This window comes from Benincasa hispida, chromosome 1, assembly GCF_027475165.1.
Source record: "Benincasa hispida cultivar pf3 chromosome 1, pf3_genome.v1.1, whole genome shotgun sequence".
Taxonomy (NCBI): Eukaryota; Viridiplantae; Streptophyta; class Magnoliopsida; order Cucurbitales; family Cucurbitaceae; genus Benincasa; species Benincasa hispida.
Genome location: NC_143478.1, coordinates 31,012,202 through 31,030,971, shown reverse-complemented (window position 1 = coordinate 31,030,971; position 18,770 = coordinate 31,012,202). Strand labels below are relative to the sequence as shown.

The following is an 18,770-nucleotide window of genomic DNA, read 5'->3' as shown; positions in this document are numbered from 1 at the left end:
ATAATTAGGCAATTTATAAACTTTTTTCTTCTTTCCGAAATTCACTTTTCAATCTCGACTCTAAAAAATATTATATTTAAAAGGTTTCATTCATTTTTTTACATAATTTTTTTATTCACATTATTCTATATATATTTTTGTTTGTTTCCATGTTATTTTTACATTCATATTACTCGTATAGATTTTTAGAATTAGTTTCAAAGTTCAATCTAGGGGATTATTTGTTGTCACTCGTTTGGATATACGAGCTCGACAAGTAAGTTTTAAATATTCTTAGACATTAAGTTTTGATGCTTTTAAATCTATATAATATAATGTAGTATTCTTATTATAATACTTTTGTAGAGCTAATTCAAAACTAATATGGAGAGATATTATAAAAGAAAAACAACAATAGAGATTATAGAGGCATCATCTTCAAAGAAGAAAAATGTTTTGGATTCTGATCAATCTTATACAGAAATAAATCTAGAAAAACTACCTGCAGATCTTGGTTTAAGATATTGTGAATGTAATGAATTTAGTCAAAAAAATTTAAAGAAATACTGCAAAAAACAAGAGAATGTAATTGAGATTCATTGTTGAGTATGATTTCTGATTTCTGTCATAGTCATGATATTAAAGTCCTTAAAATGGATGACCTATTTCTAATTTGAGGACGACAAAAGCAAAATTCTCAACCAGATACAAATTTATATCATTATCGTGTTGAAGTTTTCTATGTCATCATTGATATGCAACTTCAAGAGCTGAATAATCATTTTACTGAAACAAATACTGAATTACTTCTCTATGTGGCATCTAAATCTGAGTAATTCATTTGTTTCTTTTGATTAAAAAAAAAAAAAAAAAAAAACTTAGTTAACTTGCCCAATTTTACCCAAAAAGCTTTCCAGCTATTGAACTCCCTATGCTTGAGGATCAACTTCAAAATTATATTGTTGATATGTGTTCAAATATTAAGTTTGTGTGCTAAAACGCATATATGATCTTGCAGTAAAAATGATCATGACGAATATAGACAAGGTCTATTCATTAGTTTACAAATTACTCATCTTGATGTTGATTTTACCTATTTCGACAACTATTGTTGAGAGAATGCTATGTAGGATGAGTTCTGATGACTTGATTGCATAATTGAATAGGAGGTCAATGGATGAATGATTGTATTATAACCTATTTTGAAAAAGATTTATTTGATATGTCAGATTATGAAATTATCATGGATCGATTTCAAAACATGAAAACTTGTAGATGATAATTGTAATGTATTAAATTGGTTAATTTATGAAGTCATTAACACTTTTTTTTACATTCATTTATAGATTTTTTTTTTTTTTGGTTAGACTTGTACATATAGTGCCACCTATATAGAATTCTTGGTTCCGTCATTGGATGTTTGTTTATTGGTTTTGTGGGTTGATGATACTAAATGTCAAATAAAATACCTCAGATTTTATTAAATAAATAAACTGTTTGTACCCACAAGATTTAGAGCATCAACCCCAACATTTCCTTAGGCATTCATCAAGCAGTAGATCCTATAGGGTTTTTAATAAGCAAACACAAACCGTGATGGATTCTATAAACGTTGTGGTAAATGACTTAACAATTTACTTTAGAAAGTAATGATGATGAAGAAGGCCAGATATTTCCAGATACTGAAGTTAAAGGTGAAAACTCGGAACCGTTTGGTCTTAATAACTCTACTGATGCTCATGACATTGTTAGTGACATTCAATCACCTACAACTATAGAGGTTGATGAGTCAGACAACAGTGATAAACCTGCTCCCTCCATTAAAATATAGAAGGCTCATCCTTTTAGTAGCATAACAGGGAACATGAATTCATGGATTACTGCTCGAAAGAAGGACGGAGCTGACTACTTGAAAATGATATGGGACGTGTGTTTTATATCACGAATGGAACCTAAGAATGTGAATGAAGCCTTGAAAGATGGGTTCTGGATCAATGCTATGCAGGAAGAACTAGAACAGTTTGCTAGAAACCAAGTGTGGACTCTTGTTCCACACCCAGAGAATGTAAAGTTAGTTAACACTAAGTGGGTGTTCAAGAATAAATTTGATGAAAATTGAGTAGTGACTAGAAAAGAAAAAAAAAAAAAAAAAAAAAAAAAAAAAAAAAAAAGCCAGGTTGGTTGCTCAAGGCTATACTCAAATAAAGGGTGTCATACCCCTTCCCAGATTACTCTCTAAATCCAGAAGTGAATGTGACGACAGTAGTTACCAACCCTTTTTGTGGCACTTACTGCCTAACTAACATTCTTAACCTGCTTAGGAAACCCTGAACAAAAATAATAAACATTTGAAACATTCAAGATGCTAGGCAAACTTAAAATAGCTACAACATAACCAGGGTTCCATACATAACTTAAAACAACATACATACAAGAACAGAGTTCAATGTATCCCTAGTCCCTAGTATGCACGACATATGTGTACAAATATTTATAGAACAAACACTTAAACCTCCTCTTCCAACTGAGTCTTTAAGTGGCAGAATAGCAATGCAATTAACCTCTGGGGAGACGACCACTTCCTGGGGAGGAGGAAAGCATTAAAAACGAGTGAGCTACTAACCCAGTGAGTGACTAATAAAACATAAACATCATGCTTTAAACTGAAAACTTCCAAGCAAACTTATATTTAACATATTTAAAATGTAACATAGCTAGAAACATAGCATCACAAAATCCTTAGTTGAGAGAGAACCCTTTTGCTCGATCCCCCAACGTCAAATCTTAGTTGGTGTAGAGTAATCTCAATACCACCAACGTCAACTTTACCTACGTGCACATGCTAATAATTAAGTACCATCATTCCTTAGGTACTATAGCCGGATACCTTCTTGTGTCCTTCAGTATCGGGTTTAACATGATCATTATAAAACTAATTCATAAAACATATATACTGGGAAGCATAGTATCATAAATCATAAGCTTAACATGATTCTTAACGCATGCTCATAAACTTTTAAAAGCATAAATACTGAAACGTGCTTTCATAAACTTCTTAAAACTAGTATGTGTTGATATCTACCTGAAACTAGTTTGCTTGGAAGCATTCTTTAAGAATAAGCTAGCATGAAACTAAACTTTGAATAAAACATGAGTTTACTAAATCATGGGGAAAATCATTTAGTTCTGTCATTCTCAGCCTTGGGCATTCCTCCTAGGATTGATAGGCTTTTCCTATTGACAATAACCCTTGGATATAAATAACATGTTTAGCTAGTGCCCTTACCTTTCTTGTGAGACTAACTCACTAAAATAGTTTAACATTCAACATAAAACATTAATTTCATTTTCAATGCATACCTTTTTATGCGTTCAAAACTTAAGAAAATCTTGAGTAACTAAACCTTAGCTATGCGGCCAACAAAACAACTCATGTACCTAACCAGCTGCACATCAATGCACAACCAGCGCCTCCTTGCGCTTCTTTATACGCCCAACCAGTCGCACATCAACGCACAGCCAATGCCTCCTTGTGCCCATTTCTTCAATGCACGCCTGCATAGCCTAACGCACGTTAGCATACTCTCATAGCCTGACGCACCCCTTGCACCCAACTTGGCCTTTGCGTGCCCCTACAATCTACTTGGGTGGAGCTACTTACTTACTCAACAGTTGCAACTGCCTGCTTATTCAACCAAAATTAGTTTCAATTTTGAGCTCAAATAACTTATTTTCCAGACCTTATATTAGAAAATTTTCTTCTACAAACTTGTTTAAAATTGTAGCTTACCTTAAACTTAGAGCTTAGAATTTATGCTGGTTTGTCTGTAAACCTCAAATCTTCATCACTAGTCCAGATTCATCTAAGAGCCTATCCTCCTTGCAAATACCTTCAGATTTCGACTTGAATTTCTAGGATCTCTTCTGGCAGCCCTGGTGCTTCAACTACACTCACTTCCTTTCAAATGGCTTTGGAATCACTTCGATAGCACAAGTATAATACTTAAACCAAGCCTTTGAACTGAAGCTTCCCTTTTATTCTAAACACTGCATGCCCTTAATGAATTCTTAAGCTGCCAACTCACCCATGACAGCTGGCCATCTTAATTGGTGATTAGGTTGAGTACCTTCCCTTAACATCAACGTAAGGCTCCTTCTCTTCAGCACCTACCAACACATGATGGCACTTCACCGCACAGCCTTCTAGTTAGCGCACGCCTTGGCGCCACTTGAACACATCACTTGGGTTAGTGACTATTGCATGGCCCTTACTACCCGCTCAACTTATCTGGCTAGTGCACACATGCCTAGCTTCAATGCCTTAGGCAACTTCACCCGACGTTGTGCGCTCATCAACGCTCAATTAACCTCAACTAAGCTTGGCCAATGCATAACCTCAACACATCATACACCCATTGCTTGGCCTAGCATTAACGCTTGACCTTCGTTGCCCGTAGCCTTTTCCTAACATTGCACCGCTTCAGCCTTGCATTCAAGAGCTTCTTCTGCTGCCCGCATCACCTACTATTCAGCACATACATTGGTGTTCTTTATGTCATTGCTTAGGCCACTCGCATTGTCTTGCTTGCTCGTGCAACTCGTCCGATTAATGCACGCTGCCTTCCTAGCCAACGCACATCACAACCCTTTATCTAAATGTCCTTGCCATGTCGCGCGCATTCCATGCCCTTCTAACCCCACAAGGCCTTTGATTGGTGTATTGCCTTTCCTTCATCGCATGGCATCCCTTACGGCCAACACTCACCCGTCTACTCTTTGCCCCATGCTCATTGTGCATCCAAAAAGTTTCATGTCACTAGGATGTCGCACTCCTCATTAATACAACTAGGTCCTCAACGCATAACAACATTTGGCTTCCATACTTCGCCAATTTTCCTTTACCAAGAGTCTCAATGCATTGTACCCGAGAGCCATATTCTTCAACACTTAGAATATTTTCTTACTTCATCATTCCTCAAGCTTTTCCCTATAATATAATATTAACTCATACTTAATCTTACTTAACTTATTAGTTACATACTTAAGTAAGAAAAGCAGGGTTTGGGGTTTACAGAGTTGATTTCGATAAGACTTTTGTTCCAGTTGCATGATTGGAAGCTATTCGTCTCTTTTTGGGAATCTCGTGTTTGCTCAAATTCAAATTGTTCCAAATGGATGTCAAGAGTGCATTCTTGAATGGGTATTAAATGAAGAAGTATTTTTTGAACAACCCAAATGATTTGTTGATCCAACATGTCCTCGACATGTGTACAGGCTTAAAAAAGCACTTTATGGTCTAAAGCAAGCACCATGAGCCTAGTATGATAGACTAGCAGTCTTCTTAATCAAGAATGGGTATACTTGTGGAGGAATAGACAAGACCTTATTTATAAAAAGGGTTGCTTAGAATTTCGTTATTGCCCAAATCTATATGGATGACATCATTTTTGGGGGAATGCCTCCAAGTATGGTAGACGTCGTTGTTGATCAAATGAAAGGTGAGTTCGAAATGAGTGTGGTGGGAGAATTGACATACTTCCTTGGCTTACAGATCAAACAAATGGAAGAGAGGATTTTCCTATCTCATAAGAAGTATGCTAGAAATATGGTGAGAAAATTTGGGCTTGATAAGGTTCAACCCAAACGTACTCCAGTTGCCACTCATGCCAAAGTCACTTAAGACTCTAAAGCTCAATGTGTTGATGAGAGCCTTTATAGAAGTAGATAGGGAGCTTGTTGTATCTAAGAGCTAGTCGTCCTGACATTACTTTTGTCGTTGGTGTTTGTGCTCAATATCTATCCAACCTAAAAACCAGTCATTTGACCTGAGTGAAGAGTATCCTAAAATATGTGCATGGTACGCCTGACTATGATCTTTTGTACACTTTTGATACAAATTCTATTCTAGTGGGGTATTTTGATGTTGATCGGGCTGAGTGTACTGAAGATAGAAAAAGTAATCATATGGATGTTTTTTTATTTTTGGAATAATCTTATCTCATTGTTTAGTAAGAAGAAGAATTGTGTATCTCTATCTACTACCGAAGCAGAATATGTTGCAATGAGTAGTAGTTGCTCAATTAGTTTGCTTGCTAAGTATAATGTTTTCCAAGATGTTATGACCTTGTATTGCGACAACATGAGCGCCATAAACATTTTAAAAAACCCAGTGCAACATAGTCGAACAAAGCATATCAACATTAGACATCAATTTATCCACAAATTTGTTGAAAACAAAATCATTTCTTTTGAGCATATTAGAACAAATAAGAAGATTGCAGACATTTTCACCAAACTATTGGATGTCGTTACATTTGAATTTTTGAGGGCGGCTCTTGGATTGTGCAAATTGCCATTATAGCCATTAATGTCAATTGTGACGTATTTGGATATGTGGGCCGATAGTTGGATTTCATAACCTTTGATTGATGTCCCATTTATTGTGGGTTTTAAAACGTCTGCTCATCTCTATATAAACCATGTTGAGTCCTCACAGAGACTTAAACTTGTCTTTCTCGATTGTCGTCTTCGTTTCGATTGGTTTTCTCGTTTGAACCCCAAGTATAGTTATTTTGTGTTGGGTTTTCAATTTCTTAGTACCTTCATCATGGTGGATACAAGGAGTCATGCTCATAATACTCACACGTCTATGGTAAACCCTTGTAAGTTGACTAAGCGTTCTCACAATGTCAAGTATGATGGTTCGACTTCAGGGGTTAAGGCTTTTGGCGTTCGAATGAAGGGTCCTACTTCCTCTGTCTCCAAATGGAGTTGTTCGAGTCCTCCCCATTCTCCCACTTCAGAGGACTTGTGACATCCTGAGTTTCCAGAAAATTTAAGATAATTATCTCGAAGTATTGAAATTCAATTTCTTTTAATTTTAGAAACTTGGAATCAAATTGAGATAATTGTAAAGCCTCATTGGTTACTTGAATTTAATTTATTAAGAATTTTATTAATTATCTTTTTCTGATTTTGGGGATAATAAAATTATTTTGGATTGAATTGATATCTTAGTTTGGTTTGCTTGTTTGATTAATTTGTTGTTTAAGAAGAAAAAGGAGAGGAATATCCGAATTAAAATGTATGAAGGAGGAAAAAGGGTTATATTTATTTATATATATATATATACATATGTGGGGAATTAGGTAAGTGGAAATATATATATATATATATATATATATATATATTAAATCACCTCATTAGGTGTGAAAGAAGAGATAAAAAAAAAGAGAATAAATAAAAAATTATCCTTCTTCTTTTTGACGCACGAGCAAGCCTTCTCCCGATCGGATTCAAAGCCAGCCGCTCACCCTCCATCGAATGCCGCTCACCTTCACCGTCGAACGCCGCTCACCTCGCCGTCGAACATCGCTTGTCCTCGCCGTTCCAGTTGCATCGGTTGTGAGTTCCAGTCGCGTTGTTCGTGGGTTCCAGCAGTGTCGATCATGGGGTCCATTCCGCACCGGTCATGCATTGTCCGTGCCGTCTAGCCGCCGTCGGCCTGTGCGCCGTCAGCTCCTTTGCTCACTAGATTGTTGAATTTGTTGAGTAAATCCTCTTTACTTCAAAATCTCATGATTTTCTCTTGAGATCTTGGTTAGTTTTGAATGTCTATCCAGTTTTGGCCTGAATTTTGATGTTACCCACAATGTTTTGGAGGTTAGATTGAAATTTCAAGGTGTTTAAGATTGCAACCCATCAAATTGAAGCATTTTGGCGCATTCTTGGAGGTGGGAGTTGAGATTTTAAGGCGTTTCTTTTTTTTGCAGGCTGTCCAACACGGTTAAGGATGTTTTTGGTAAGATTTGGGTAGGGGATGTTATTCGAGTTTAAGCCTTAAGGTGAGTGGTATTATTCCCGGTGTCTTCATGCCAAGCACCCTAAGTTTAGATATATCAAGTTATCTAATGGATTCTAGAAGCATCATTTGGGATATGTGATACACTATTTGTTGCATAGAAGTTAAGAGAATTATAAGCATGATTGAATCTATATAATATGTTATGATTTGTGCTGTGGGATTACTCTTGAAATTTATTTATGTATGTGATGCATGATTAGACCAGTCGGGGCGATTCATCGTCTCGTTTCGATGCATGTTTTATTTCAAGGACCAACGTGTCCAGTTGTAGAAACTCTTGACAAAGAGAACCAATAAGCGGAAGCAGATCGTTCAAAACCCTATTGTGAAAGAACAAACACATTTACAATCACATAACAGTTATGCATAAACCTGAAATTACAGCATGCTTCCAAAGGAAAATACTAAAGATCGAGTGAACATACCCTTAAAGAACTTTTCTTCTCAATACTAAAGATTGAGTGAGCATACCTTTAAAGAACTTTTCTTCTCGTTTCCCTCAATCTAACAGCACAAAAGTTCAACTGCACGAACGCAAGACCTCAGCAATATCCTCGAACAACAATGAGTAATACTCGACCCTCAACTCTCGAACATTAAGCAGACACCACCACGAGGTTACCTTGATATTCTCGCTTAGCACCATCACATAGCGTCTCTTCTTGATCGTTTAGTGTGTGCATAAAGCTACACAATCGTGTAGTGCTATTTCATAGCACCTCAACACATTGTTTAGCTACCACGCAAATCTACACGATCGTGTAGCACTATCGCATAGCGCCTCTACACATCATTTAGCTCCCGTAGGTATACGATCGTCTAGTGCACAACACTACAACGATCAACGCCCGTAGCTACACAATCGTCTAGCTTTTCTTCACATCGTTTAGCGCTCGTAGCTAGACGATCGTCTAACATTTAAACCTGCATTTAAACCTCGACGACAATATTTGAGCAGAAGCTGAAAAAAATGGAATCTGCAACTTGACCTTCTTCACTTGTTTCTTCAATTACATCTTAATTTCAACATCTAATGGCTCCAAATAAATTACAGATAATAAGCACTCTAACTTTAATGGCTTCTTCACTCCAACTCTAATAAAATGCCAAAACTCAAAAAACCATATCAGTGCACCAGTTTCATATAACTCATGAAAAACACCCACCACACAAAAATTAAACCGAATTGAATGCTTATATGATGCTCTAATACCAATTTTAAGAGCATATCAGCATGCAGCAGAAGTAACAAGGATCAATAAGTACTCTAATTCATTAATTTTGGCAGAAACTAAAGCATAATCATCTAATATAAGAGGGTTTGAAGTCATACCTTTGTAGAACTCTTCAAGATCTTGATTCTCAGCTGTTGTCTTCTTTGAAACCTACTGTGAACTACCTTAAGATCTTTCCCACTATCCTCTTGGAGCTTTAGAATGAGTTGTGAGACTCAAGAATAGCTTGAACGAAAGGAAACTAGGAGAGTAGCTCACTACTATAACCCACTTTGAAGAACAATTCTTCAGCTCGAATTTTTCTGAAAAAACTTTTTGAATGCATGCCTCAATTCCACTCCAATCTTCTTTTGTTTATTGCAGGTTAACATGCAAAGAAGATGACTGCATGAGATGAAACTCATGCTTGGAGTTATTGAAGCAAAAGTGAAAATGGGTTTTGTATGAGCTAGTAGAAGATGATAATGAAAAAACCCATTTTTCCATTTTATGTAAATTTTCTTATTTTTCAATCAAATGATCTAATAAAATCAATTTGATTTTAAAATTGAAAATATTATTAGTTTTTAAAATTAATTTCATAAATTAATTTTATAAATAAAATTAATATATAATTATTTAATTAATCATTTAAATAATTCAATTAATTCTAATTAATTTAATATCAAATATTAAATTAATTTTACACAAATCCACCTTCATACATTTAAACCATATTTAAATATAAATTCTCTTATTTCGTTTAATTCTAATTTGAATGTTTCAAATTAACTTATCATGTTACTCGAATGCTAATCCATCCCGTCACTGTAGTATATTATGTCCACTTGATATAACCATGATCAGTAAGTTGATCCTTCACAGGTTGTTCGTAATCACAGTTGGGTCAAGATCACCGTTTTACTCTTGTGAATACATCTCGTTTCTTAAGTTCCTACTGACCCTCTGGAATACATCCCTATCAGTCTTAAAATTAAAGTCTGTGTATCCTGTAAGGATCAAATTTTTATATCCATATACAAGTATGTAGTCCCCTGTTCTCTAAAGATACTTGAGGATGTTCTTGACGGTTGTCCAGTGACCCTGTTATGGATTAGACTGATATCTGCTGACTATCCCCACAACGTAGCAGATGTTAGGTCTAGTACATAACAACGCGTACATCAAACTGCCAACGGTAGATGCATAGAGGACCTGTCTCATTTTCCCAACCTCTTGAGGTGTCTTAGGACATTGCTCCTTTGACAATGTAACTCCATGACGAAAAGGCAAAAAGCCCCTTTTGGAGTTCTGCATCGAGTACTTGAGCAACCTCTTGTCAATGCACAATTGATTACTGGTAGAAATACAAGTTATTAAAGCTCAAATTATTAAAACAATGGAGAAAGCGATGGTAAAATAGGCAATATTCTATTTGAATGCGCCAAACTAAAAGAAATTGTGATCGCTAATGCCCATCGCATAAAAGCAGTTAATTTACCTATTTCTGTGTAGGTACAATGTGAGGGCGCATATGAAATTGCGATCCAAGGATACAATGCGATGGCGCACTTGAGTTTGCGATCGCAAGAAGTACCTCAAAAGCGATCGCATAAAGACCTTACATAAAGGCGACGACATAATTCGTGATGGGACGTAAAGCTAATAACGGTCAATTTCGAAATACAGTTGACAATCGTTAAAGACCATACTGTTGCAAATACTTTGAACTTTCGGTGACTTTCAGACGGCGCAATAGAGTATGGAAATTAATGCTGCCCATCTTTGCAATCATTAGTAAGAAGAGTTGCTTCACCTTGAAATCTATAAACACCCAATGCTACCAAACAAAAGAAAAAGAAAAAAAAATGAGGGAGAGCATGGAGGCGAGGCGAAGCCGAGGGAAAGGAATCCTTGGAAAGAAATCGATTTTCGGAGAGGTCGAGAGACTAATGGAAAATAATACGAAGGAGAGACGTCAAACTCTTGCGAGAGCAAGAGTCCACAAATCGGAACAGAGTTGAAGTGATAAAGAGCAGTGTAAAAGGTCACGGAAAGCAAGACATTGCTTACCTAGCTTAATATTTCTCACTCCATTTGTTGTTTTGTACTCAACACTTTATTTGCAAAAATGGAAACTTCACTTCGATTTATGTTCAGTCTCTCCACACCATGCATGAGTAACTAAATTTGTGAATGGGTTGAGAAGTACTTAGCTAGCATGACTTAAGCTATGCATTTTATGCGATCATAATGTCTTATGTATGTGTCATTCATCATTTGGAGTACTTGAGAGAGTAGTCTAAAGATAGAATCTAGGCTTAAGAAAGTCAGATTAGATCGCATAAGCAAGAGTAGAGACTTAGAAATAAGTTCTATCTGCTACATTCCATACACATCGCATGCGTCATAGAAATAGGAAATGTTGCATTATGCATTGAGAAATGTAGTACTTAATATTTGTGTATAGCATGATTGCATGACTTGTACAAAATCTTGAGAAATGTTAGCTAAATATTTTCTCAACCCCTTCATCGCATACTTGTTACAACACTACCCTTTCATCGCTCCACGTTTAACTCCATGCATTGGAAAGTCTAAATTAAAACACCATCTACTTTTTTATCACTACCGTAATAGAATCAGAGAGTCCGTCACATATCTATTTAGTAATCCCTGTATTCGACCCTGGACTTACTAGGACCCTAAGAAGGCTTATACTTGGGCTTTGTTAGGAAAACTTGTATGATCATGGCATCCACATATCATTGCATGATAAACCAATGCATCAAATTTTTGGCGTCGTTGCGGGGGATTATGGTATGGATTGCGCTAACATCAAACCTCTTTGATCTTTGTAGCTTTCAACCTTTGTTGCATTGTCATTCCATCTATAAAAGGAAGAAGCAAGCGTCGCATGAGCGAATGACATACTCCTGAGCTCAAATACGACCCAGAGATTAAAAGAACCTTTAGCAAAAGATAAAGAAACAGATGTAAACGTCAAGGAAGAGTTCACAGAATGGCTGAACAACCTGAGGAACGAGTAGCAAATGAAAACAACATAATGGTAAATCCTATCCTACTGGAAAATGATCGCAATAGACCCATCCGGGACTATGCTCACTAAACTTTTATGATTTCTCCCCAGGAATCATGAGACCAGCATTGGATGGATCAAGGTTCGAGATGAAGCCAGTAACTTTACAAACGATACAAATAGTAGGACAGTTCGGAGGACGGCGTGGTAAAGATCCGCACGCCCATCTATGAAGCTTCATTGAAATTTGTAACACTTTTGTGTTCCCTAATATTTCCCCAGAAGAGGTTCGACTCACATTATTTCCATTTTCATTATGCAATAAAGCAAAAAAATGGGCTTACTCTCTCGAACCAGGAGAGATAACTTCATAGGAGCAAGTTGTGGAAAAGTTTATGAAGAAGTATTTCCCTCCCACAGAGAATGCCAGAATGAGGAAGTTGATCACCAATTTTGAACAAGAAGAAGATGAATCACTCAGTGACGCATGGGCGAGATTCAATTGACTAGTATGCGACTGCCCACACAATGGATTGTCGGATTGTCTCCAAATGGAGATTTTCTATCATGAACTCAATTCTGCATCGTAGGCAGCTGCCAATGCGACAGCAGTAGAAGGTCTGCTGAACAAAACATATGATGAAGCAAAGAACATTCTTGTTCGCATATCGAAAAACCACGAAGATTGGCAAGAAAGCGATCAAAGAACAAAATCCAGAGAAGGTAATGCAAGTAATGGTGCCATCGAATCATTGCAAAATCAGATGAATGTGATGATAAATTTGTTGCAAGGCATAACAATAAACATTTCAGGAACTCGAAGTGGACAAGTTAATGCGATAGAGCAAACAAGCACCAGTTGTACTGCATGTGAAGAATCGCATTTTGTTGAGGAATGTCCACGAAATCCTCAATCAATCTACTTCGTTAAAAACAATCCTTTTTCAAAAACTTATGTAGTCAGTCTATGGCCCAGAGAGAGGGACTGCTAAGGTTTTTCCATAGAACTAATGGACAACAGCAACAGCAAGCTAGCAGCTCTTAAACACCATCATCATCATCCCTGGAAAACTTGTTGAAGCAATACATTGAAAAGAATGAAACAATCCTTCAAAACCAAGCTAAATCCATCCACAATTTGGAAATTCAAATAGGAAAAATTGCGAGAGAGCTAAAAAATAGACCCTAAGGGACATTGCCTAGCTCAACTGAGCTTCCATGCAATCCGGGGAATACAGGGAAAGAACACTGCCAAGCAGTCACCCTAAGAAGTGGAAAGGCGGCGGTAAAAATCAGGAAGAAGCCTAGCAAGACCGAGTCAAAGGAGCAACCTGCGATTGAATCAAAGAAACCTCTGTCACAAACTAAGTCAAAGGAGTCCAAGACTATGGAACCTGAAGATGCGATCATCTCTAAGCCCCCAGACCATAAAACATTGAAAGTACAACTACCTCCATTTCCTCAAAGACTGCAAAAGAAAAAAACAAAATGATGAAGGTCAGTATCATCGCTTCCTGGAAATATTGAAATAATTACACATTAATATTCCATTTATAGAAGCGATAGAGCATATGCCGGTGTATGCCAAGTTTTTGAAGGACATTGTCTCGAAGAAGAGAAGCATGGGAAAATTCGCCATGGTGGCATTGACATAAGAATCAAATACTATAATCAGACCAAAGATACGCGACCCAGACAGTTTCACAATACCCTGTTCAATAGAAGGGATCTACATTGATAAAGCATTATGCAATCTTGGGGCAAGCATAAACTTAATTCCCCTTTCAATCGTCAAACAATTGAATGTAGGATAGCTAACACCCACAACGGTGACTCTCCAAATCGCAGATAGGTCCTTGGTGCACCCTGAAGAAAAATTGAAGGATGTCTTGGTAACAATAGACAAATTCATTCTACCTACAAACTTCATTATCCTAGATTATGAGGCAGATAAAGATGTTTCAATCATATTGGGACGACCACTCTTGTCTATTGGTCATGCTCAAATAGATGTGCACAAGGGAGAAATCATAATGAGCATCAATGGAAAGAAGCTTAGGTTTAATATTATCAAGGCAATGAAGTTCCCAGATGAGGAAGGCTTATCAGATTCCGATGATGAACACACTTGCGTTGAAGATTGGGAGTCCAAGGAAGAAAATGAAGAAAGAAAGGATGTGACAGCATCCATAAAGACCTGCCATGCAATAACAGAGAAAGTGAATAATGAAGAAATTCTGAATTTGGATGAAGAAAGAAAAGAACAGAAGCCTTCCCTAGAGCAACCACCTACACTGGAACTAAAAACTCTACCAACCCACTTGAAGTACGTTTTCCTTGGCCAGAATGAAACCTTATCAGTCATCATATCCTCTGCATTACCTGAAGAAAAAGAAACTGCACTGCTCGGTGTTCTAAAGAAATATATTAAAGCAATCGGATGGGCGCTCGCAGACATCAGAGGTATTAGCCCGACGTATTGCATGCATCAAATTCGGCTTGAAGAAAACCAGAAAGGCTCGATAGAACCTCAACGCAGACTAAACCCTGTGATGAAAGAGTTTGTTAAAAAAGAAATCATCAAATGGTTAGATGCCGGTATTATATACCCTATCGCAGATAGCACGTGGGTCAACCTCATGCAATGTGTTCCCAAAAAGGGTGGGATGACAGTAGTTTCTAATACAAACAACAAGTTGATCCCCATGAGGATTTTCATAGGTTGGCGAATTTGTATGGACTACAGAAAACTCAACGCGGCGACAAAGAAAGATCATTTCCCCTTACCTTTTATTGATCAAATACTCGACCGAATAGCAGGGAATGACTATTTCTTCTTCCTTGATGGGTACGTAGGCTATAACCAAATTATGATTGCACCAGAGGATCAAGAAAAGACCACGTTCACATGTCCATATGGAACGTTCGCCTTTCATCGCATGCCTTTTGGACTATGTAATGCACCTAGTACGTTTCAAAGGTGTATGATGGCAATCTTCTCCGAGTACTTTGAAGACTCAGTTGAAATATTTATGGACGATTTTTCAGTCTATGGCAAACATATGAAATCTATCTGAAAAACTTGGAAAGAATACTAAAAAGATGTGAAGAAACTAATCTGGTGCTGAAATGGGAAAAGTGTCATTTCATGGTTAAAGAAGGAATTGTGCTTGGGCACAAGGTTTCAAAGAATGAGCTAGAGGTGGATAAAGAAAAAATTGAAGCTATAGAAAAACTTCCACCTCCAGCAAATGTGAAAGCTTTGAGGAGTTTCTTAGGACACATGGGGTTTTACAAAAGATTTGTGAAGGACTTCTCCAAAATAGCTCGACCGTTGAATGCGTTGTTGGAAGTTGATAGACCTTTTGACTTTGATCCACATGGCCTCATAGCATTCAAAACACTAAAGGACGCTTTGACTACAACACCAATTCTGATCGCACCCGATTGGACAAAGCCATTCGAGCTGATGTGCGATGCCAGCGGATATGCGATGGGGGCAGTCTTGGCACAAAAATTAAAGACAATGTTACACCCCATCGCATATGCTAGCAGAACATTAAACTCCATGCAGATGAATTACACCACCACCGGGAAGGAACTTTTAGCGATAATTTTTGCGATTGAAAAATTGAAAACTTACTTGTTAGGATCAAAAGTTATAGTCTACACAGACCACTCGGCGATAAGATATTTAATGACAAAAAAAGATGCGAAGTCTAGACTAATCTGATGGGTTCTCTTACTCCAAGAATTTAATATGGAAATAATCGACCGAAAAGGAACAGAGAACTAGGTCGCTGACCATTTATCGTGGTTAGAAAATCCTGAAGTGTATCGCATCCAATCGAAGATGAACGCCTCATTTCCTGATGAGCAGTTGCTTAAGATTGAAGAACTACCCTGGTATGCAGATATTGTCCACTTCTTAGTTTGCAAAAAATTTTCTGAAAATTACACATCCTATCATTCTTGAATGCAAATTTTACTACCGAGATAAGCCAAATCTCTACAAAAGGGGACCAGACCAGATATTGAGACTCTGTGTTCCAGAGATTGCTTTCCAGCGCATACTGTTTCAATGTCATGAATCACCCTATGGAGGGCATTTCGGTGGATAGGGCATAGCGGCAAAAGTTTTGCAATGTGGGTATTACTGGCCCACTCTATTTAAGGACGTACGAGAATATTCCATGAAATGGGATAAGTGCCAACGCACTGAAAGCATTTCAGAAAAAATGCAATGCCAATGAACATCATATTGGAGATGGAGCTATTCGACGTCTAGGGTGTAGATTTCATAGGATCATTTCCATCATCAAATGGTCATAAATACGTTATATTAGTCGTTGACTATGTTTCCAAATGGATTGAAGTTGTTTCATGCGTTGCAAATGATGCGACAACAGTCTCTAAGTCCTTACAAAGGAATATCTTCACTTGTTTTGGCACTCCACATGCCATAATAAGTGATGAAGGGACCCACTTTGTGAATCGCATTGTTAGCAAACTGTTGATCAAATATAATGTCCACCATAAGATCGCCACCGCATATCACCCCCAAACAAACGAACAAGCAGAGGTTTCTAACAGGGAAATCAAGTCAATCTTAGAGAAGGTGGTGAACCCATCGCGGAAGGATTGGGCCATGAAACTGGAAGATGCCTTGTGGGCATATCAGACTACTTATAAGACATCCATAGGCATGTCACCTTATGCGTTGGTGTTTGGAAAGACTTGTCATCTACCATTGGAACTGGAGTATAAGGCGATGTGGGTAGTTAAAAAACTTAACTTTGATATTAAGGCTGCAGGAGAGGAGATAAAACTTTAGCTACTAGAGCTGGACGAATGGAGATTACAGACATATGAGAATTCCAAAATTTACAAAGAACATACCAAACGATGGCATGATAAGCGTCTGTTTGAGAAAAATCTCAAAGCTGGTCAGAGGGTATTACTGTTCAATTCTAGGTTGCGTCTCTTTCCTGGAAAATTGAAGTTGGTTGGTCCAGGCCTTTCATAATTAAGGAAGTATTCCCGCATGGAGTGGTATAATTGACCAACGAAGATGGAACCAATGCATTTAAGGTGAATGGACAAAGAGTAAAGATGTATCATGGAGGAGATTTCCAATGCGAGAAAACTCCACTGACTTGGGTAAGCCAGAATAAAGAAGAAACACTCAGTCCCTGCGATGATAAGCGACGCACATTCACTAGGGACGAAGTATATCCCTTTTTAGTATCTTTCTTGTTTTTCTTTCAAGAATCTATCTTAATCTTTGCATGGTTACTACTCTTTATGATTGCCAACTCTTTCTTTCATACTTTTAATCTTCTTGATATTCATTACACTGATCGTAGTAAACGATTGCGATGAAGCAATGCAATGAGCTCAAAACACGCGATCGGTTCAATCAGCCCATTGCAATCAAAGAATCAGCCCATCACAGGAAGGGATGCGATCAAAATCATGCAGGCAAAAAATTAAATTTGAGGGTTGTGTCCTTCTTTGCCTCATCTTATTTCAATTTTTGTACTTCTCATTTTTAATTTAATGTTGCTGAATTCTACTATCGCATCCTCTTTCGTTTGACTCAATTCTGAATTTTTTATTGTTTTATTTGGCCGCCACATTCACCCCTTGCCCATTATGACTTCAATGATGAAATTTATGCTTCTTTTCTTACCGCATGCACTAGCATCAGATTAATTTCAGGATAATCAATTCACGAAACATTTCTAAAATTTAGTGGTCTACCATCTTTCCTTCAAAACTATTTTTACGAAATTTGAGTCCATCACATGAATTATTACGTCTTTCAGCAATGAGGACATTGATGCGTGTTAAACTTGGGGGTAGTAATGTTATTTTCAGCCTTGTTATTTTTAGAAACTTCATTTCGATTTTAAAAAAAAATTATATAACATTGAGATCGGATCCTGCTCGTAGTTGGATGTCCACATGACACCTGTAGATGCAAGCCAGAATGAAGGTGGGAATCGTGATCAACGCAGAAACCAAGTGATCGCAACTCCGCTGCCAAATAAAGAGATATGCATGAGTTTTGACTAAAAAAGAGTACCTTGCTCGTAGTTGGATGTCCGCATGACACCCGTGGGGGCAAGCCAAAATGAAGGTTGGGCACTCGGATCAGTGCAAGATCACAAAACAATATCTAAATCATGCGAGGGTCAAAATCACTTGAACACCCCGGTTTGATAAAGTTTGAAATAAATCATGCAATGTCTTGGAAATGTGTAAAGATTTTTTTGCAGATTGAGCTCGCGGTTCCTAAAGATTAAAAAAATTTTAGAAAGAGATTAGGATAGAAATTAAGAAGGCATTGGTTCAGCAATTTGAATAAGGCACCTTGAGAAGCCTAGGTAGTGTGAAGGCGATTGAAATTTTAAAGAAATCTCTAGTTTATGCTTGAAGACAAGCATTATTTTAAATTTGGGGGTGTGATAATTGGTAGAAATACAAGTTATTAAAGATCAAATTATTAAAACAATGGGAGAAAGCGATGGTAAAATAGGCAATATTATGTTTGAATGCGCTAAACTAAAAGAAATTGTGATCACTAATGCTCATCGCATAAAAGCAGTTAATTTGCCTATTTCTGTGCAGGTACAATGCGATGGCGCACATGAAATTGCGATCCAAGGAT

General features: G+C 37.3%; 1 non-coding gene across 1 annotated transcript; it reads right to left on the bottom strand.

The window, feature by feature from the left end:
* Nucleotides 1-12,525: 12,525 nt before the first annotated feature.
* On the bottom strand, nt 12,526-12,632 carry LOC120070457 (small nucleolar RNA R71). Its single transcript, XR_005479953.1, has one exon. It is a non-coding gene; the product is annotated as a small nucleolar RNA R71 (small nucleolar RNA).
* Between the last annotated feature and the right edge of the window lie 6,138 nt (nt 12,633-18,770).